Source organism: Euprymna scolopes, chromosome 7, assembly GCF_053919585.1.
Source record: "Euprymna scolopes isolate OS-2025 chromosome 7, ASM5391958v1, whole genome shotgun sequence".
Taxonomy (NCBI): Eukaryota; Metazoa; Mollusca; class Cephalopoda; order Sepiida; family Sepiolidae; genus Euprymna; species Euprymna scolopes.
In genome coordinates this window covers 26,683,564-26,705,615 of record NC_136488.1, presented here as the reverse complement: position 1 = coordinate 26,705,615, position 22,052 = coordinate 26,683,564, and the positions used below count along the sequence as shown (strand labels likewise).

Below are 22,052 nucleotides of genomic sequence, written 5' to 3'. Positions count from 1 at the left end.
ATTTTAGTGCACACAACTCCATTGTGACAAGCTGTAACACATTGGCAAAAAGTTATTGGCATAGAACCATCAGCTGATATTACACCCACGATTGGAATAGGACAGCGTGCATTATTTCTCCACGAAATGCTATGACAAACTTGGCATAAACGTATCCCCAAACGCATCAAGTTTGACTGCAAACAGGCACATGCGGACTGCGGAAAATCGTGTCACTTAAGATATAGTTACAAAAATAAAGCACAATGACGGCGACATTTTTCCTTTAAGCCAAAAACCGATATATGTCTACAACTACGTCTGCGCAGTTCGCATATAAAGACAACGCCCACGGCAATCCAGACAATTGATCTCAAAGTGGCGGCTGCATCCGGGGGTGGTCGACCTCCGCCAACCGACGGCTATTCCAACACAGGAATTTTCTTAACTACTGCTACATGCGATAAAACAGCCCTTTTCAGAACCATCTTTCTCAACAAAACCACTATACATTTTGCGAAATCGACTCCTCATTCCTGCGGTTTCTAGCACCTGTTTACAGTTTCCAGCGCCCTCCCGCAGTTGTTTCCAGCGACGACAGTAAAATCGCTCCAGTTTGAACATAAGACTTACAATAAACCTGGACGGTACTTTTATCGTTCACAACATTACAATTACGTTTTGTCCTCTCTTCTTTGCCATTGTCGTTTATTTTTGTCTTGCCTGTGTCACCTTTTAGTGGTAGGATTGTCACCAACCGTCGGCCCCGCAACAGTTGTCCTTTTCATTCAATTACGAACAACGTCTTAAAACGGACTACACAAGATTTTCATCGATTCTTAACTTACCGTTGATAATGATGATGATCGTTACGTTTTAATAATAATAATAAAAATTCTTGATACTTTTAGCACAACTCGACTTTCAGTTATTGTCTTCGAAAACTGTTTTCTACTTTTCTGTCTTGGTGTTTTCCGTAACGAGCACACCCTAAAATTATTTACCTCACTTTAGAAGGTTTTCTGCTCGGATCAACTATTTTCAAAATAAAACTAACTTTGATACTCTTAGCAAATTTCGACTTCCGGTAACTGTTGTCATTAATAATTAGTGTTCTACACAATCGTTTTCCGTAACGAGCACACCGTCACAGTATTTGACTCAATCTAGAATGATTTCTCTTCGGTTTTGTTTACATTCGTAAAACTAACCGAATGGAACAAAAACTTAGCTCCAATCTCAGTGCAGTCAGCACCAACCCTATTCAGGGTTTAGCCGGCTTCCTCCGAAGGAGGAAGTTTCATGGGAGTATGAAATTCACAAGCGGTCCCCAGTCGTATGTATATCCCCATTAGGGGAGATGACAACGTTAGGTTTTTGCAACTTTTTGCAGTGAGGTGTCGACGTCCTCCTACATACAGCACCTGGAATTTCCAAATTGGTCACCCATTTTAGTAATGACCAGGCTCAACGTTGCTTAACTTCGGTGATCTGACGGGAACCGGTGTGCAAACTTGATTATGCCGTATATAATCTCAGTGCAATCACCGCAATGTTGCGTCCTACATCTATTTTACAAGTACTTAAAGTACTTGTAAAACAGACATAGGACACAGCATTGCGGTGATTGCGCACGTAATAATATTTAATAATATATATATATATATATATATATATATATATATATATATATATATATATATATATAATGGGCTTTGATGAACTTATAGCACTTGTGTCCTGTAAAATGTTTTTGACTCCTAATGGGGGTAGAGATTTATTTGCCGCCCACCTCAGCAAAATGTGGCACAAGGCCGGAAAGTGGGAAACCAGCAGGCTCCCCTAAAGGAGGAGCACTCATGCAATTGTAAAAATTGCCTGAGTAACCCCGTTCGCATTCCCCGGTAGGGGCGCCTCAGGCAGTAAGCTATAAACTTACTTCACCGGAAAGCCCAGTAGCAAGGCCTAGGAGGGTGGACCTCCTAGGTATTACCCAGGCGGCGTACCTCAGTCCAACAGGTGCTGGGCCGGAACCGGGCCCCTCACCTGTCGGGCTGAGTGTCAAGAACGGATCCTTGACGAGTACTTCTACCCTGTCTCCCTGCAGCCAAAGCCGCTAGGAGACCTTCCCCATCAGACAAGTGGGTATGAGACGAATGGATTCGCCAATCATTTTTATAAGCACCGGCTGTGCTAAACAACCAATGAAAACGTTTCAAAATTATTATAAAAATTGTCGAATTTTGGATTCAATCAGTTCGCCGTTAACTACGCCATGGACCACATTTGATTCTTGGCCGCCATCTTGGTTACTGATCTGAACTACGCCGCCATCTTTGTTCAACACAATGTCTCAAAACTTAACATGTCCCCTCGACGTATATACTCCCGAATAACCTGACAGGCAGCAGAATCCCACCTCTTCATTGTTAAATTTTCTAATGTATAATTAATGCATAATTTTAAATGTAATGTGAACAAACATCTTGTTCTTTAACTCTCCCACAGTCCCTTGTTAGACACGATCCCAATTAGTAGTGCCTTACTTCAAGAAAGTTAAAAGAATTTCCTTGGATTTTACTTGTACAAATGGAAATTCTTTTAACTTTCTTGAAGTTTTACATTTGGATTTTACCGTCACTGGATTTTTTATCTTCCACCAGACTATCCATTCATGTGTAATCACCTTTTTCTTTACCATATTCCCTCTGCTTAACTTATTTTGTTTTCAAGTAAGATCTTTGACTTACTTGTTGTTTCATCAAATACTTTTGCATGCAAAATCCGATCCCGCATTTTGCTAATTCCTACCCTCTGATGAGAAGGAGAGTATTTCTTCGAAACTCAGCGGATTAAGGACTATCCATTTATCTAGTGTCTCCTTTTCAGATTAAATATGTTTTTAACTCATTTCAAAGTGTTTTTTAACATATTTTATTAACTGTTTGCTCATATTATAAGCTCTATTTCGTATTTGGTTTTATCGAGCTTTTATATCTGGTTGAGATAATTTTATAAATATTAATTCTTTAATATTTATAATTTACTTTAATTTTACCATCTTGGATCATTTTGGTAAATTCAATTGTAATTTTCATTTTATATATATATATATATATATGTCCTTTTCTCTTCCTTGCAACCTCTATCTCACAGAAGAGATGTTGCGAGTTTGTCTCTGATGTATCGTTATTTTCATGGAAAGTGTTCGACTGAGCTTCAATCTATGGTCCCCCCTCGCAAAACTTTCACAAGAAACACTCGTCTAGCTGTAAACACTATCAATAATTCCCCCCACTCTTTATCTGTGCCTAAACCTAAACGTAGATTCCATGAACAAAGCTTTCTTATTAGAACTGCACGCCTGTGGAATTGTCTTCCGTTTTCCTGCTTTCCGGCTGACTACAATATGGTTGTCTTCAAGTCTAACGTAAATAAGTTCTTGATGAGCCATTCCATATAAGTTATCAAATTTAACAAATTTTCATTACTAATGATTATTATATTGTCCAATTTCTACTGTACATTCTTTAACCCTTATCCTTGAGTTGCCTCTTTGACCTTGAAAATGAGTTGATACCTATGAAAAAAAAAAAAAGAAAAAGTCCAATGTGAACAAGTTCTAATTGAATCGTCCCCCTAAGTAATCCAAGTTTCAAAATTCCCACTGTTTACTATGCTAAAATCACAATGACTAATGTATACCTATTAACCCTTATCCTTGAGTGGCCTCTGGGCCTTGATAAGTGGTGACACCCTTGTAAAAAAAAAAATATATATATATATATTATATATATATTATTATTATTATTATTATTATTATTATTATTACATTGAATTGTTAGTACCAATTTTTCAATTTTGACCCTTTAGCAGACCTTTTACCGGATGAGAACCGATTAAAAAGTTTCACACATGTCTGACTACCCTATATAGCAAATTTCAAGTCTGTACATCAAAAATTCGTTGAGTAAATAGTTTGAGAGTTGTCCTCACACACACACACACACACACTCACTTCTATAGTTATATAGATAGATATACATATCTAGCTTTACAAAGAAATATATTGCATCTTTGTTACCTTCAATTATTGTTCTATATTTTTTGCATTTTCGTCTCCTTCAAATGCTACTTAAAAACAAAAATGAAATATCTTACAAGGTGACATAAAAGTTGTTTAATCAGCTTGATCTTAATAAAATCGGAATATAATTAAATTAAGCCTTCCATAATGACACATAGAAACACATGTAATTTTAATCTCAAACATTCCCATTTCAAAATGTTACCAAATTTTACAATTATGTTACCAAATGTTACAAATTTCAAAATGTTACCAAATTTCACCTTCTTACTTTTGAATTTGAACCAATCACGTTTGCTCATCTTTTATTTTGAACCAATCATGTTCGCTCATCTTTTATTTTGAACCAATCACGTTCGCTCATCTTTTATTTTGAATCACTCATGTTCGCTCATCTGTTCTGTTGTCTACTGATAGAATTTAAACAACAGTACAAAGTATTTTTATGTTTAACAATTTTATAATAGATGTCCCTAGATTGGTTATCGTGTTCGCATTTTATTAATTAATTTACAACTGATTCTTGATCGATAAATCTAAAATCAACCCACATTTAATTAATTACATTAGATTTTGTGGTGGCGGATGGGAGAGGATATTAAAATTGTTTAACAAAAGCCATTATGATATTTCATGTTTCTTGTCCGTCAGGTGAACAGATTTTAAGACTTTTCTTATTTTCTTATTAACTAAAATCATAATCATTATTTTTTTTTTTTTTTTACTTGTAACATTTTATATTGATCTACATTTTTGATTCAATCTCTTTACAAAATAAAATTATACTCTTGTCTTCCAATGGGGAAATCTTCTTTCATAATTTCTTAAGTGTCTGCATTTAATCTCAATTAGTTTTAATATTAATTTTAATAAGATCACGTTATTGCTGATCTCAATTGTCTACTTAGAAAATCTATATTATCTGTATGTTTGTCTGTCTGTCCGTTCCACTTTTTCTCGGAAATTACTGAACCGATCTAACTGAAATTTCGCATAGACCTTTGTTATAATAAGCTGCAGTGAACTATGTATTATGGTATCCGTTTGATGTACAGTCAACGGATTATAAGTTTTCCCCGTTTAAAATGGTTAAAAGTCTAGTAAAAGCCCACGTGCACAGATCGTGCTGTTAAAATCACATGGTCACATGGCTTTCTTAGACGACTCATATAAATGTTAATTTCAACTGTATTCTCTCACAGTTAATGTTGACAGAGCGGTTTGTTTCTTTGTTAATGGAGTCAAAGATAGATTCATGGCCAGGTTTGAATCTCCCAACTAGCGATAATCGTGACTCCTTGCACTGATGATTCCTGAAAGGATGAAACACCAGTGTCTGTAGGTATTAAAAAATAATTACAGTAATATAAGGCTCCTTCAGTCTTTGATAGACTATGGATACCCACGTAAGGGTGGCTGTACATGAAATTTTTGTGGCAAGAGGTGTGCAGTCTCCAACCACACCTCTCCTGAGTCGACATTGTTAAATACCAGTGGAAAGTGAAGTGTATGTACAGGACGACTGGAAACAAATGCCGATATAAGTGGAGAGCACATACAGCGCCTAGAATTCTCAAATGGTCACCCATCTGGTACTAACCAGGCTTATCGTTGCTTAACTTTGGTGATCTGACGAGAACCGGTGTGTCAACGCGATTGTGCTGTACATAATTATAGATTATAGTAGTAATATTATTATTATAGCAATAATTATATATATGTATAAATCATTAATATTAAAGTTGAACTCGATAAATTTAGCTTGAAAATCATGTCAGTTTCATTTAACATGTATAGTTCAGTAGATATAAAGTCTTGAAATTTGTTCAAGACTTCTGGAATATCCTGTACAATAAAATATTTTGAAATATTTTTTTGTACAATGATCAGAAAAATAAACGATCACATTTATACCCATACTTTTATGTGGATTGTTCCAACTACTGCTCTCATGCTGAGTGTTAAGACTCATGGCGTAGTGGATAAAGTACTTGATAAAATTCAGTTGTAAAGTTACACTCTTTTGGAGGTCGAATGTTCAATCTTCAATGCGGGCGATACTCAGATTATAATTTCGAATTACTTATTCTTCTATCCAGTCATAGCTGACGGAAAGAGAAAATACTTCATGTATTTCTTAATTGATAATTAATTTGTTATTCATAGGGTTGCGACAACAGAATATTCTTTTCATTCTTTTGACTCTCAAGTAAATATCCGACACAGTAAGACACAGCCAATCAACCGAGAACCACATCAGTCTATATAAAAACATATAAGATATTAACGGATATATACTTAAGAGTCAAAACAATGAAAAGAATATGCTGTTATCATACCGCTAGCATTAGCAAATGAAAAAAACTAGTAGAATAAATATCATAGTCTGCAAACTGCATTGAAAATTTTGTGAACACAAGTAAAACAGAATACATTTTGCTGGACCAACATGGAAATATATTTTCTTTAAATGAGATTTCTCAAAAATGTCTCTGAATTCACTTATCTTGACAGTAAAGTTGCAATGGAGAAAAGTATAGAGAGCAAACAATGCGTGAATAAACAAAGCCTGAAAGGATGGCCTTCCTAGAACTGCATAGGACAAAGGACCATACACCTTAGTCACCAGAGAACACGCCATCTCAACAATAGCATAGAATCTAGTAACTTTTTTATTTTATTCTATTTACTTTTTCATCCCAAACAAGGCATATTTGCCACTTGGACTTAAGGGTTACTATTTGGGATCATGTCTAACAGCAGATTGTGGGGAGTTGAGTAACGAGATACCTGTTTACATTACATTTAAAATTCTTCATTATCAGTACAGTCAGGGAAGCAGGAAACAGGGAGGGAATTCTGAAGGGAAAAGACTAAGAATAGAAGGCTTTCCAGCATCTAAGAACCTCAAAAGTGTTGGATTAGTCGGGAGTATATAGATCGAGGGGGAACAAATGCTATGGGTTCATGAAAGCACCAGGACAATGTGAAAGAAATCTGAAATCTAGATCTTCGTATCAAGGTGAAATGTGATTTATTTGAAGCCATTTTTATGTCAGTTCTGATATAAGGAAGTATCAATGACTAGAAGAAAGGAAACTTGGCATTGTATTGTCGTATCATAAAGGATTGAGTGTTTGATTTATCTTATCAGAGTTTATGTCGTTGTGTGTGTGACATGCATTTGAACATACCTTCTGCCATTTTGTTGGTCCATCTGGAACATCTTGTCTGGGAGGGAGACTGGTACCTGTTTTGGGGGACGAAGATTTATTTCACTCCAAGACAAGAAATTGGTTCTATAATTTTTTATTCACCTTCCAGATCGATCGCAGAAGAATGGAAAGTGAATTTGGCCTGTGTGGTTTCTTCTTCTAGGTCTTATTTCTACCACGTCAGCATTTGTCCCCACACTCCAGTGAAGGGGAGGAGACAACGGCAAAGCCGTCCGCTCTCTTCCAAGTCCCAACCAAATCTCCCCGATTCAGCTAACCTGATCACATGACTCACACACAATCCGATAGCTGATCTTGACTTCCGGTCAACGTGTCTACACTATAACTCACACTCCTCCCCCCTCTCTGTCTCTTGATCCATTCTATAACAATTGTGCACACAAGAATGCTAAAAACTACTCTCAACATCTCCTGGAGGCAGGAATCTATAAAAAGGCAGCTTTGTGAACACTTTACTCAGATCTTAGTTTTGATCAGAGAGAGAAGAAACAAATGTACTGCTCATTATTTAAGGGCTAGAGATCAAATCACCAATGACGTTCTTTTATGGATGTCAAAACAATGATATAGTTTGGTGAGATTGCTTAGAACAAAAGTTCCTTGGCCTTTCGGCTAGGAACACAGTGTAGTATCTGTTCTGAAACTACACTTTACCTTTTCTGACCGCGATCAGTGAATGAGAAATCCTTCTAGATTGAGGCAATTTTTATTTTTGCTTTTATCTAGAGTGCCTCTTTTTGGGGAGTTGGATTTTCCCCACAATAAAAACCGACCTTGTGTCTAACTCTGCCCTCGTGGGGAAGCAAGTAAATAGGAACAGGGAAACACAATGCACCTATGAAGGCTTACCTAGTGAGATGGGGGCTAGGGCAAAATGGTATGAGAGAGTAAAGAAGAGTCATGATAATAGCAAGATTTGATTTTGATGATGATCATGACGACGACGGCGATGAGGAAGAGGAGGAGGAGGAGGAGCAGGAGGAGTCTATTTGAAAATAAGTATTGGGGTTCGATTGACATTGGACAATGGTGTTATGCCAAATTCGTTCCTTTAAATTGCTAGCAAAATTGAGATGCCGAATGTACACTTGATTCATTCTACCCAATTTTCCAGCATCTTAGTGCGTTTCACTTATTTGAATATAGATTTACTTCTTTTAAAAGCCTGACCTACAATTGCAAATCGGAAGCATCATGTTCAAGCGTTCATGTGGGATTCCAACGTGAACAAATACTTGTCACTCAATGACACAACGACATCATATCTGCTTCTAATGCACCGCTTCACCCCAATCAATCTTAGAAAGAATGCAAAGTAAATGCTGTACAATAGAGGGAATCAACAGAATAGAAGTGGAAGGAATTCAATCTGATATCAGTTTGAAGGAATTATTCACTTTTATTGCTTTTCTTATCATCTCCCCCCCTCCCTTCATCCATACATCCCCCCACCCCGCTCCAGTTAAATTTGGCAGAAGATTAAAAGCAATATAAAATACAAAACTTTCTGTTCAGCTGTTTTGCAAGCTTGGCATGTTTTCAATCACTGGTGTATTTATAAATTTGTTTTGTTTGTTTTATTAATATTTTGGTTCGCTTGTATACACACTTATTATTATTATTTATATTATTATTGTTATTATTAGCTCACAAGGAGCTTTCACACAGGTCATCAAAGATCTCTCCTTGAAATCGACCTGTGGTGTTCACTGGAAGCTGAGTGACAACAAGTCTCCCCAAATTTCCAGTACTCTCCACCTCTTTCAATAGTGTTTGCAAATAAATTTGCATTATCGCAACAGCTGCTTGGCATTGATTTCTCGTTGGCAGCGGCTATCGGTCTTCATTGGAATTTGAGTGGCAATAAGCCTCCCCAAGGTCCCAGTTTTCTTTGTACTTATTCAGCGGAGATCTGATCAGTGCTCTCTCCTCGGTCTTTCCTTCCTCCTAGACTTTGTTTGGTCTCTTTTTTTTATGGGGGAGGGAGGCAGTGATATGGTAATGGGGATGGGGATGGGGGTGGGGTTAGAGAACTTATAGGTATGTGGCTTCAATGTTCTTGGTTCTATGTGGCATTTCATGTTTTGCTTCTGTAGCAGTTTGTCTGGTCCGCGCTTGCTGCTCATGTGTGCTAGTCTCCACATTCAAGGGTTTTCCTTAATATTTCAGCTGTTTTCATTATTGTTTTTCGTTGTATTTTTCCAGTCATTCCTTTGATTCCAATTTCTCCCATTCTTTTTTCAAAATTTTTCGGGATTGTTCCTAGTGCTCCTATTATTATAGGTATTATTTTGATTTTCTTCATCTTCCATATCCCTTTCAGCTATCTGGCTAGATCTGTGTGTTGCTCCATTTCTCCTTTTCTTTGATATTCACCCTATGGTCGGCTGAAACCACAAAGTCAATGATTTGACAAGATTTTTCTTTCTTGTTAATTATTACGACATCTGGTCTTCTTGCTTGGATGGGTTTATCAGTTTGTATGTCCATGTCCCATAAGATTTTGTGATTCTCGTTTTCAATTACTGTTGCCGGCTTATGTTTGTGCCACTTGTCTGTGTGTTTGAGATGCAGTTGTTTGCATAATTCCCAGTGTACTGCCTTTCCCACTTGGTCGTGTCTGTTCTTGTATTCCTTTTCGACCAGTTTTCTGCATTCACTTGTTATATGGTTTATCGTTTTGTCTCTTTGTCCACAGAGTCTGCATTTGTTGTTTTCTTGTGTTCTGTCAATCTTTGTTTTAATGTGGTTGGTTCTTATCAAGTTATCTTGTGCTGTGGTTATTAGGGATTCAGTTTCTCGGCTTATGTGTCCTTTTTGCATCCATGTCCAAGTGTTTTCATTACTTTTATCTTTTGTCATCCTTATTATTCTTCCATGTAATCTCGTCTTATCCTTTATCTCTGTTTTCTGTTTTGTCGATTTTTTCAGTGCCTCTTGCTGCCATGATTATCCTTTCCGTGTTTTGCATTATGTATTTTTCTCATTCTTTTTTTGTGTTATGCAGTCTTCTATACAAACTAGTCCTCTTCCGCCTTTCCTTTTCACGTAGAGTTGGTCAACATCGTCCTTTGGGTGTAGTGCATTGTGCATGGTCATGAGTTTCCTGGTCTTCTGATCGAGCTGTCTCAGTTCTTCTTTTGTCCACCCTATAAACGGTCCAGAGTATCTTAATAGTGATACTGCCCATGTGTTTATACCTTTTATTAGGTTTCTGCAATACAATTTTGTTTCTTGTTCTCCTGAGGTACTCCTTTCCGATTCTCTCTTTCATTTCTGTGGTTTTGATGATGTCTGCTTCCAGAACTCCCAAGTATTTATAGATGTTCCCCTAGTGCCCTCATCTCCGTTTGGTTGGGTAGTTCCATGCCTTCTTTTGTCTCCATTTTTCACTTTCTTATAACTTGTAGTGCACACTTTTCGATACCAAACTCCATTTGGATATCCTGGCTGAAGATCCTGGTAGTGTTTATTAGTGTCTCTAGTTCCTTTTCGGTCCTTGCAAAAAGTTTCAGGTCGTCCATGTACATTGGGTGGTTCATTTTCTCCTCTGTATTAGAGAACTTGTATTCAGTTTGGTACTTTCTCAGTATATTGTTCAGGGGCATCATGGCTATGATGAGCAGCAATTGTGATAGTGAGTCTCCTTGAAAGATGTCTCTTTGTATGTTAATTTCTGTTATATGTTGTCCATCAGCTGTCAATTCCAGTCTTCAAGTCAGAATTTATTCCATCTAATAGTTCTCGTTTTCGAGTTTTTAACTTTGAAGTAGTATTTTTTAGCAATTCTTCCCTCTTTGTCAGAAACATTGCTCATAGAATATGAGGACTAAAGAACAAAATAATAATATCTAAAGAAAGCTTACTAAACAAACGACAGGAAGTAATTCAAAATTGTTTGCATAGATCTAAATATATCCAGTCTCGACTAAAATGTGATTAAATGTAACAGAGAAAATTTAATGATATCTTCTAAAGGAAAATATTAATTAAAATGAATTAAAAAAAAATAAATGAATACATACAATGATCATTGAAGATAAGTTTATACTAGAAATGTATATAACTCGGATATAAATATGGATTAGTTTATATTGAAATTGTTTTAAAATATTAAGGTTTAGATAAATAATATAATCAAGAAATATTAAAAAATTAATTAATAAAATAAATAAAATAAAACTATTAAATTAGAAAATAATAATATTTACTTAGTACACTTGAACTCATAAAATCTAAGGAATTAAATTAGATGATGTAAGGGAGACAAGTCAGTATACTTCTGAAAGTGACTATCTTCCCCTGACCCCAGAAAATAAACAAATGTATTGGAAAAAATTAAGAAATCTCTCATATTAATGAAAATAAATGGTTAATTAATCCTAAATAAATGGCAATAACATTAAACTGTTTAAACGTAGAAATATACTTAATGAAAATATTTATTCATGCAATATACAAGGTTATACTTGAGCAAAGTTTAAATCTAACTAAACGACTAAATTATCGTAGACAAATGCAATAAATTTAATGATTAGTTTCGTATAAAATAAACCTAAATGCATATATATATATTCAATATTATCTAAGAAAAATAAATATAAACTAATTAAATATAATAAATTAATAGCAACATTAAATAAGATATTTTTATATTAATTTTAATAATATAACTGCAATTTATTATACGTAGATTTGGCGTTGGTGATTCTACATTAAAATTCCAAGATGGCATAAATAAAAGAAAACACAATTGCAACTTTTCTTCTGGTTTTCGGATTTTGTAACCATGCCCATGTTCCTTTATCTTCTTTTAAAGTTGATGAGTTCATATTCTTCTGATGTGTAAGGCCGAAATAAATTTTTTAAATGGCATAATTATATGAATGATTCTGTGCTACGAAACAGGTGCTGTTAAGAATTGAACATTTAAACATTCCAAAAGAAATAAACAGTAATATGGACAACATCTTGATATCTTATATACAATATTTTGATTGCAGAAATTTCCCTCTGGACCAAAAATACCGTAGGTTTGCAACAACATACAAATTTATTATATCTAGATCTTTAGACACTATCTTATACAACTTTAGAACGACATTTTACACACATTTAGTCCTTATAATAAAATCCTACATTTCATCATAATTGGAACATTTCCAAACGAAGTAGTTTCTATTTTTCTCTCTAAATCTAAAGTCCTCTTACCGCCTCCAGTCAAGACTGGGAAGAAACATACAGATTATAACTATATTGTCCTGTCACCCTTCATAACTGGATCATACACTCATAAACATACAATTACTTTTCCACTTCCAAATTCGAAAATAATAATTTCTCTTTTCTGAAATTCTGGCAATTCTCATTGGCTGAGAGCATACAAATCTATTATTCCGGATTACACACCTTCTTACAAAAAACGAACATGTCAAACCTTAAAAAATATGGCCGATCTCTCGGCATTAGTTTTATAAATATTAAACCAATTTTTTTTGTTTTTTCCCTTTGTTTTATGAGCGTTTTCTTCTTTAAAAGCTTTTATTATTTACATTTTTTTATACCTATGCACACATTAACATCGCATTATTACTGACAGTTACCATTGTTTATTTTTCATTTTCTGCATTAACCACTTAGAATTAAGTTGACGCCCAAATATAACATGCAAATGCTTGATTATAGACAAATTATAGACAAACTGAATTTGTTTCGCAACTATGGCAGTCGATTAACACACACGTCAAACTTCTAAAGCTTGAATTCGTTTCACAACTACGGAAGTTGATTAACACACACGTCGAACTTCTAATCACACTGATGCACTTGATACACACTGTCATCGATTTTCTGAACATACTCCTTTTATTGTCCAAGCGTTCATCATCAGCCAATCGGCGGACAGAAAAACAGTCACGTGAGGCCTGATGTCATCACTCAATAATCTTACAAAAACCACAGCCGCCATTTTTAATTTCTGCCCTCCCTGTGATTCTCCCAGCAGGTAAGACAACACGCGCAGACACATGGTCGCTTTCTTCCTTCATTCTGTTCGACTTTACACCCCCCACCCCCTGGTCTCAAGATCACACATGCGGCATTGCGGCCACGGTCGTTTGTTACGAGCACTCCTACGGAGGGGGATTAGCTGGACTTCTTCATCTTCATCAGGGCTACTTGGGTCAGTGTCCACAGTCCTATTATCCGGCTGCGCTCCATCTTCATCCGAGCTCTCAAAAGGGGTAACAGACCTGTCGCCATTAATGTTGCCAGCAGTCCTTCCATCAAGCTGGGCTCCATCGTCATTGGGGCTCTCATAAGTGGCGCTGGAACTATCACCATCTGTGCTGAGGTTCTCAACCATGTCATCACGGCAATGGGGCATAGGTCGGATCCACATTTCATCATTGGATGATTCATCACTTTCGCTGTTCGCCATTTGGTTTGTATCAAGGGGCGGGCCGGACATCCCTCACATGCCATGGAGTACCATCAACCAGCACAGCCTGCTCACTAATTATGCCGGTGATCCGTCCTCTTCTGAAACTGGTCGTACATCGGTTATTGGGAGGCCTTACCCAGACGGTGTCCCCTAACTTGTACCGTCCTTGCTTCCTCTTCTGATTAGGCAGGCAGGCGTCAATGCCCTTAACACACACTCGATAGCAATGTATCGCATTAGCAGGTGCACTTTCAGCAGTCGCGTCATCCTTTGGTGTTGTATTGTACCTATATGGTGCCTCTACAATCGTACATTGCTTCCTTGCTGCTATCCTCTTCTCACTTCGGTGGCACCGCTCCGCTATACCATTGCCACTTGGTACATACGCACACCTGTGTCTAAGCCGGATCCCCCACTCATCTATGAAACGCCTGAATTCTCCGCTGCAAAAGGCTGTGTCGTTGTCAGTGAGAATCTCTTCAGGTGGTCCCCGCTTGTAAAATATGGACTCTAATTGACGGATGACACTAGCCGAGTCCTGTCTTGTTAATAGTCGCCAGATCACAAACCTCGTTGGTCCACAATCGATCAGTGTGAGGAAGTGCTGACCACCATAGTGGGTTATATCCATGCCTAGTCGGCTCCAATTCTCATCGACTCCAATTCTAGTCAGCTCCAATTCTCGTCGACTTCCAGCCGACCTTTCTGCCATTTGGTGGGAGCAGGGTCGATTGACTGGCATATTTGGCATTCCTTGACCACTGCTTCTACTTTGCTTTTGGACACTGACGGGTTCGTTAAGTGTACGAAATAATATGTCCGGCTCACTCCGGGGTGTCCACTGTCATGGTGTACCTTCTTGATTTTATCCGTCTCCTCAACAGAGGCAGCACATAAAGACCCTGGTTCGGCTTCTTTCTTCATTGCGTCGAACCATCTCTGGGGCACACGGTAAGTCTATCAGCAAGATTGCAGGTTGAAGTGACAAGCACCGCATTCAACGATAGGTTGTACTCTTCCACCAACTTCCTTATTGTCTCCAACCTTCGTCTGATTAGCATTTCGGTAGCCGCCTTGGTGCGCACTCTCATTTTGCCTGTTAGTGTGTCAACTATCCAGTGGTATACGCACAGCGAATCTGTGCGTATGCATAATTCTTTGACTTTCCACTGGAGAGCCAAGTTTATTCCTTTTATTACCGCATCCGACTCTGGTATTAATTTGAGGTCAATTTTTTCCCCCATTTCGCCGAAATAGCTTGAATTCGTTTCGCAACTATGGCAGTCGATTAACACACACGTCAAACTTCTAAAGCTTGAATTCGTTTCACAACTACGGAAGCTGATTAACACACACGTCGAACTTCTAATCACACTGATGCAGTTGATACACACTGTCCTCGATTTTCTGAACGTACTCCTTTTATTGTCCAAGCGTTCATCATCAGCCAATCGGTAGCCAGAAAAACAGTCACGTGAGGCCTGATGTCATTGCTCAATAATCTTACAAAAACCACAGCCGCCATTTTTAATTTCTGCCCTCCCTGTGATTCTCCCAGCAGGTAAGACAACACGCGCAGATACATGGTCGCTTTCTTCCTTCATTCTGTTCGACTTTAAAATAACGACTTTTTTTCTTTTAGTCATAGTTTTTGCACGTTGGGATCCTGATAGCGATTATCAATGCTAAATTTGGAGTAAATATTCTGGCAAACCCCGCCCCGATTCACAGGTGGGGGTGTCTTCTCCAGGAGCCATTTTAAATATGAGGATGTTGCAAGTGAGCATTCTGAAAACTGTTCTTAATAGTAGGAATTGGGAGTATCCATTCCGAAAGCTGTTCTTAACATGAGGAGGTTGAGGGTATTCTGAAATCCGTTCTTACCATAAGGAGATTGGGGGTTGGGCAACAACAACAACAACAACAACCGTACTTTATTGTTTTTACTAGGGGGGCATGTTTGATTATAGACTGATTGTTTTTTTTTTGAAATTTTTTTACCTTAGACCCACCTATATACTTTCCTGAAAAATGTCGACTTTTAAAAGTTTTCTGCTATACTGATTAAGAAAATCTCATTTATATTTGGTGCATGCAAGTAGTTTTTGCGATATAAAACCCTATATTATGCACTTTATATCACTGGCCACCAGATTAGTACGCACGAGCGAAGAACAAATTTAATTATATTTGACCAACACTGTTACCCCCCCCATTTTTTTGTTGGTTCATATTATTTGTGCGTGGAATCCTGACAGCGATTATGAAGGTTAAATTTGTGGCAAATATTTTGATATACCAAAATGGAGTGTCTATTCCGAAAGCCGTTCTTAACATAAGGAGGTTGGGGGTCTCTATTCTGAAAGCCGTACTTAACATGATGAGGTTGGGGGTTGAGCAAAAACAACAACAACAACCATACTTTAATTTTCCTTTAATAGGAGGGGGCATGCTTCCACCAGGCAATGCCAGTTAACGGGTCCTGCTAGTTTGAAATATAAACCATATGTCATTTATTTGTATATGTCCTGTAGTTACATCGAGCTTCATAAATTAAAGGATTGGTATAAATAAAAGGTGAAATATAATTGAATAAACATATTTTCCCCATAAACATAAGGACCTTTATGTCTGTATGTGTATGTCTGTGTATCGGAGAGAGAGAGAGAGAGAGAGAGAGAGAGAGAGAGAGAGAGAGAGAGAGAGTTCTCTATAGACTCCAAAACGGCTGGGACGATTTTTATGAAATTTCACACAAATGTATTTTATCTATCTAACAGTGTTCTTAGGTTTTATATTGGGATGTCTTCAATAAGTATCAATAATCTATAATCGGAAAAAAATCCAATGAAAGAAAGAACAGGCGATTTGGACCAAAGTTAATACTTTTATACAGTCTAACATCACAGGTAAATTTGAGAAGTTTTATTACCACATAAACAGAAAAGTCCGGCATATATATCAACAGTAGGTTGAATTAAATACTGAGACAAACTTACACATATATTATCATGATTTTATATATATATATATATATATATATATATATATATATATATATATATATTGTGTGTGTGTGTTTCAGTATTTAATTCATCTGTGTTCAATAAGTTGTGTAATAGTATATAAATTTATTTCAGGTAACTCAGTTACACAGAAGCAAACAGTTTGTTGTTTCATTCCCAGAAAGAATTTGTCAGACTACATTTCGTCAGGGTTTTTTTTTTTTTTTTTTTTTTTTTTTGTGACAATTTTTTGAGGGAATGAAACCCAAAGGTGAAAGGGTAATTTATTATGAAAATTGATTTCTGGCGTAAGTTGGTTTACTTATTTCTAGAAAGAATAGTCTCACCCAATCACAATAAATGCAGTTACGACTAAGCGTTGAAGCAGTTACTGATGCCTAGTTACGACTAAGCGTTGTAGCAGTTACGGACGCCTATTTTCTGTAACATAGTTTTGTTAATGCACTTTTGTTACTTATATCACTGAGTTTATCTTGATTATTATGGACACTAATCGGTTTTTTTTTCACTGAGAAGTTATAAACTTATCTCACAGTAATGGAAATCATACAAACTGTGTGAAGCATGCATAATTATCATTATATTATTACGCTTATCGCTCCGTCCGTTATCATGCTGTGTATCCCTAAAAAAGTGGAATATTCTAAATAAACCTTGTCACCCTTGAAATATTTTTAAAAAATTGGTGTCGCTGTTGAGGCAAAGCTAATAAAAATGATTTGTCTTTCTTGGCCTTTTGGCTAAGATCAAAGTGTAGTATCTGTTCTTCAGGTGCTACATTGCGATTTCTTCTCTTTCAGTGAAAGAGAAATCCTTTACGACTAAGACAATTTTTCTCCACGTTAAAAAAACGACCCTGGTGTATAAATCTGTCCCGTGGGGAGGCATTGTGAATAGGTACTATGTTTAATGTAACAAAGTTTTAATATTAAAAAAGTAACTGGAAAAAGTTATTTCTGATTTAATTACAAAATGCCCAGGAAGTGTTACTCCTGATTAATTATAAAATGCCCTGAAAAATATCCGTTCTGATTATTTTTTTTGTTTACTTGCCTCCCCACAAGGGCGGAATTGGACATGAGGTCGGTTAAAAATGTAGGGGGAAACCAGCTCCCCAAAAGGGGCTCTCTGGTCAATAACAAAAATAAGAATTGTATCAGTAATGAAGGATTTCTCCTCCATTAACCAAGACCAAAAAATAGGGAGATTTAAGTCACTGGAATGCTGAAACTGATAGTACACTCAGACATTCATGTTGAAGCAACGGTTACCTAATTAATGTTTTTATGCATTACTTTCGAAAAGCTGCTGAAACAGTTTATGATCTAAACATTACTTTATATCAAGTATATTTTAAGCAGTGGATTACGGGATATGAAGTCAGTCCCGGAAATTACTCAAACCGTTTACGATTTAAACATTACTTTATTTCATGTATGTTTTTAACATTGGGGTGGGGGATATTAAATCAGTCCCGAAAATGGGTGAACCCGTTTACGCATTACACATTGCTTTATTTAATGTATATTTTTAACATTGGGGTGGGAAATATGAAGTCGGTTCCGAAAATGGCTGCAACAATTTACATCTTGGACATTACTTTATTTAATGTATATTTTTAACAGTAGGATGGGAGATAAGAAGTCGATCCCGGAAATGGCTGAAACAGTTTACGATTTATACATTACATTATTTCATATATATTTTTAGCAGTGGGCTTGGGATATAAAGTCGGTCCCGGAAATGGCTTAAACAGTTTACTATTTAGACATTACTTCATTTCATATATATTTTTAACAGTAGGTTTGGGATATAAAGTCGGTCCCGAAAATGGCTGAAACAGTTTACTATTTAGACATTACATTATTTCATGTATATTTTTAGCAGTGGGTTTGGGATATAAAGTCGGGTCCGGAAATGGCCGAAACAGTTTACTATTTAGACATTACATTATTTCATGTATATTTTTATCAGTGGGTTGGTGATATTAAGTCGGTCCCGGAAATGGCTGAAACAGTTTACTATTTAGACATTACATTATTTCATGTATATTTTTATCAGTGGGTTGGTGATATAAAGTCGGTCCCGGAAATGGCTGAAACAGTTTACTATTTAGACATTACATTATTTCATGTATATTTTTATCAGTGGGTTGGTGATATAAAGTCGGTCCTGGAAATGGCTGAAACAGTTTACTATTTAGACATTACATTATTTCATGTATATTTTTAGCAGTGGGTTTGGGATATAAAGTCGGTCCCGGAAATGATTGAAACAGTTTACTATTCAGACATTACATTATTTCATGTATATTTTTAGCAGTGGGTTGGGGTATAAAGTCGGTCTCGGAAATGGCTGAAACAGTTTACTATTTAGACATTACATAATTTCATGTATATTTTTATCAGTGGGTTGGTGATATAAAGTCAGACCCGGAAATGGCTTAAACAGTTTACGAATAAAACATTACTTTATTTAATGTATATTTTCAACATTGGGGTGGTGGATATGAAGTCAGTCCAGGTATTGAATGAGATGTGCAAATATCTACTATCAGAAAGCGTCGCCCAGTATTGAATGAGATAGGTGGAAACCATATAGTAGCAAAATACTCAGCGTTGCTCGGGATCGAATAAGATCGGTTAATGATATATATTAGCAGAATATGCGGCGTCACCCGGGATTGAATAAAATAGGTGAAACATATATACTATGAGAATACCCAGCATTTATTTGTTTGTAATGAAATAATCAGCTCAGGCAATATATCGAAGTTATTATTTAAGTAAGGGGGAGCGATATAGTGGGTTAAAGTTATGAAAATTATTGCCGAAATTAGTAACATATCCAAGAATTATGAAAAATGATGAAATGTGAGTTACTTGATTTGTGTGTGTGTAATGATATAATAAGCCCAGACAATATATCAAATATATTATATAAGTAGGGGTGAGAGGCATTATGTGGGTTTTTAATTATAAAAAATATTGTCGAAATTAGTAACATATCCAGAATTATGAACAAAGATTAAATATGAGTTAATCGCGTGTGTGTTTATAATAAAATAATCAGCCCAGGAAATATATCAAAGTAATTATGTAAGTTAGAGAGGGCGATAAGGATGGTTTAAATTATGAAAAATAATTGTCAAAATTAGTAGCATATCCAAGAATTATGAAAAATGATAATATGTTATTTAATGCATTAGTGTGTTTGCAATGAAATAATCAGACCAGACAATATATTAAAGATATTATTTGAGTAAGTGGGGCGATGATGTGGGTTAAAATGATGAAAAATTATTGTCGACATAAGTAACATATCCAAGAATTATGAATAATGACGAAATGTTAGTTAATTGTTTGGTGTGTTTGAATAATAATAATCCCAGATAATATATCAAAGTTATTATGTTTGTAGTGGGTGGTTGATAATGTGGGTTAAAAATATTAAAAATGATTTTCGAAATGTGTAACATATCAAAGAATTAAGAAAAATGATGAAGTGTGAGTTAATTGATAGTTATGTTTTTTATGAAATAATCAGCCCAGAAAATATATCAAAGTATTTTTTTAGTAAGAGAGGACGACGAGGATGGTTTAAATTATAAAAAATTATTGTCGAAATTAGTAACATATCCAAGAATTACGAAAAATTATGAAATATTAGTTAATTGATTGGTTTGTTTGTAAGGAAATAATCAGCCTAGACAATATATCAAAGTTATTATTTAGTAAAGAGGGAAAGCGAAAATGTGGGTTAAAATTATGAAAAATGATTGTCGAAATAAGTAACATATCCAAGAATTATGAAAAATGATTAAATGTGATTTCATGCATTAGTGTGTTTGTAATAAAATAATAAGCCCAGACAATATTTCAAAGTTATTATTTTATTAAGAGAGGGCGATAATGTGGGTATAAATTATGAAAAATGATTGTCGAAATTAGTAACCAGCAAATGTATCAAAGTTATTATTTTAGTAAGGTTGGGCGACAATGTTGGTTTAAATTATAAAAAAATATTGTCGAAATTAGTAACATATCCAAGAATTACGAAAAATGATGAAATGTGAGTTGATTGATGTATGTGTTTGTAATTAAATAATCAGCCTAGAAAATATATCAAAGTTATTATTTTAGTAAGGTGTGTGATATGGTAAGTTTAAATGATGAAAAATTATTGTCAAAACTAGTACTATATTCAAGAATTATTAAAAATAAAAATGATGAAATGTGAGTTAATTAATAGTTGTGTTTTTTTATATAAAATAATCAGTCGATAAAATATATCAAATTTAATATTTTATTAAAGGGAGAGGCGATAATGTAGGTTGAAATTATACAAAATTATTGTCGAACGTAGTAACATATCCAATAATTATGAAAAATGATAAAATATGAGTTAATTGACCGGTGTGTTTGTAATGAAATATACCAAAGTTATTATTTTAGTAAGGGGGGGCCGTACAGTTTTAATAAAAAAACTAGAATGCTGAATAGAACGCTCACAGCATGCCTAGCAGCAATATATTGCATAGGAAAAATGCTGCTGTGGAATTTCCACAGGTCCCGCTAGTTATTATTATTATTACTAGCGGGACCTGTGAAAATTCCACAAGGGACTCATTCATATGTAATATATTGATGTTGCCATTCTGTAGATGTCCAGTGTAAATGGAGACACTCTGATATTATTGTAGGTTTTTGTTAAAACTGCAAAAGTATTTATCTAAGCTAGCACGAACACCCAATAAAGTCCGGCCGTAAAGTACTCTTAAATATGATATTTTAATTCTTGCAGATTTCGTATATATTATTATAGAGTTAATGTTCTATCGATTTTTATATGTTATAAAGTTGCGATTTCAAAAATAAAAAAATATATCCATATGACTTGGGTGCATTAGCTTGAATTGAAATAAAAACTTATGCAATATATATATATATATATATATATATATATATATATATATATATATATATATATATATATATGTATACTAGCAAAAGTACCCGTCGTTGACTGGGTTCAAAAACAGCCTACAGAAAATGGACTCTGATTTATCAAAGTATGATAGGTTATGAAAAGGAAGGGTTGTAAAGAGATAGCTTCGAATTTGGGGGTATCAAAACCAAAGCAAAATATGATGAAAGTAAAAATAAAATAGATAAACCTCATAATTTATTATACCATACCTGTTCACACTGAAATACTTATCACAATATTCTGTGGATCTATATTAAAAGACCTTGTTAAACTTTGTGACATATTTCCATTCT

General features: G+C 35.4%; 1 protein-coding gene and 2 pseudogenes across 2 annotated transcripts in view; 1 reads left to right on the top strand and 2 right to left on the bottom strand.

The window, feature by feature from the left end:
• The window catches only part of LOC145279665 (EF-hand domain-containing protein 1-like), a 208,936-nt gene that overhangs the window by 56,665 nt on the left and 130,219 nt on the right, over nt 1-22,052 (bottom strand). The gene's annotated exons all lie outside the window — the stretch shown is intronic.
• LOC145280390 (5S ribosomal RNA) lies at nt 1,392-1,510 on the bottom strand (annotated as a pseudogene).
• LOC145280482 (U2 spliceosomal RNA) lies at nt 17,490-17,605 on the top strand (annotated as a pseudogene).